This window comes from Bufo bufo, chromosome 3 (genome assembly GCF_905171765.1).
Source record: "Bufo bufo chromosome 3, aBufBuf1.1, whole genome shotgun sequence".
NCBI classification, from domain to species: Eukaryota; Metazoa; Chordata; class Amphibia; order Anura; family Bufonidae; genus Bufo; species Bufo bufo.
The window spans coordinates 179,966,842-179,968,772 of NC_053391.1; the positions used below are offsets into that span (position 1 = coordinate 179,966,842).

Here is a 1,931-nt window from a genome sequence, read left to right on the forward strand (position 1 = left end):
GCACGACCATAGACTTTGAAAAACCCCCATCGCCTGCAATCTCCCAAACGTGCGCACGAGCACAGTCATCACTACACCAAGATTGACACATAGAGGAGAAAAATTTATGTCATGAGTGTGTCAACTATTGACAACTCTTTGCGGTTGTCTAAAATCTATTCCATACACGTCCCCTGATAGGGGACGTAACAGGGATCAAACTGATAGGAATAGTACTACTTAACACACCACTCATATCTGGTGGCACAGTACATTGCACGGCGCACGCGCAGTGCCCCAAATTGGAAGTAGGACGACCAACCAAGCATCTTTTTCCATCTTCCGGTTCCTAAAATCTATTCCATACACCGGCCCCTGATAGGGGACGTAACAGGGATTAAACTGATAGGAATAGTACTACTTAACACAACTAATTATAATAATAATAATAATAATAATAATAATAATAGGGGACGTAACAGGGATTAAACTGATAGGAATAGTACTACTTAACACACCACTCATATCTGGTGGCACAGTACATTGCACGGCGCACGCGCAGTGCCCCAAATTGGAAGTAGGAGGACCAACCAAGCATCTTTTTCCATCTCCCGGTTCCTAAAATCTATTTCATACACCGGCCCCTGATAGGGGACGTAACAGGGATTAAACTGATAGGAATAGTACTACTTAACACACCTAATTATAATAATAATAATAACAATAATAATAATAGGGGACGTAACAGGGATTAAACTGATAGGAATAGTACTACTTAACACACCACTCATATCTGGTGGCACAGTACATTGCACGGCGCACGCGCAGTGCCCCAAATTGGAAGTAGGAGGACTAATCAAGCATCTTTTTCCATCTCCCGGTTCCTAAAATCTATTTCATACACGTCCCCTGATAGGGGACGTAACAGGGATTAAACTGCTAGGAATAGTACTACTTAAACACACCACTCATATTGGGATTGCACAGTACATTACACGGCGCACGCGCAGTGCCCCAAATTGGAAGTAAGAGGACCGACCAAGCATCTTTTTCCATCTCCCGGTTCCTAAAATCTATTCCATACACGTCCCCTTATAGGGGACGTAACAGGGATTAAACTGATAGGAATAGTACTACTTAAACACACCACTCATATCTGGTGGCACAGTACACTGCAAGGCGTACGCGCAGTGCCCCAAATTGGAAGTAAGAGGACCGACCAAGCATCTTTTTCCATCTCCCGGTTCCTAAAATCTATTCCATACACTGGCCCCTGATAGGGGACAAAACAGAGATTAAACTGTTAAGAACAGATTTTTTTTAATTTAAAAAAAAGAGGACAGCCTGCGGAGCTGGGTATTTTTTGGGCGTGTTACTGAACGCTCATGCACAATGGCTGTAGGCTCATGCGTCCTTTTGCGGAGGTGACAAACCTGGTCAGTCAAACCCAAGGCAACATCATCGACCTCATCCCATATGCGTTTTGTCTGGAGCGTACCCTGCGAAGAGTGCTGGATCAGGCCGTAGATGAGCATGAAGAGGAAGAGTTGTGGTCACCATCACCACCAGAAGCAGCCTTGTCGTCGTCGATTGCTGGACCTGCGGCAACGCAGAGAGAGGAGTCTGAAGAAGAGGAGTCAGAGGAGGAAGGTGGCTTTGAGGAGGTGGAAGACCAACCACAGCAGGCGTCCCAGGGGGCTTGTTGTCACCTTTCGGGGACCCTTGGTGTTGTACGTGGCTGGGTGGAGGAAGAGACCTTCAATGACGTCAGTGAGGACAAGGAACGGGACATGGCTAGCTTGGTATCCAACCTTGTGCAAATGGGGAGTTTGCGGTTGTGCAAATGGACTGTTTGCGGTTGTTTGCGGTGCGTTAAACAGGGAGTTTGGTCTGTCACTGTGAAGTGGGCGTAACCCTTACACTACCTGATCGATACAACATCATACCTGATG

The 1,931-nt window shown here is 46.2% G+C and overlaps 1 pseudogene; it reads right to left on the bottom strand.

Annotated features, from left to right (window-relative positions):
- Window positions 1-1,141: 1,141 nt before the first annotated feature.
- Window positions 1,142-1,319, bottom strand: LOC120996736 (annotated as a pseudogene).
- Between the last annotated feature and the right edge of the window lie 612 nt (window positions 1,320-1,931).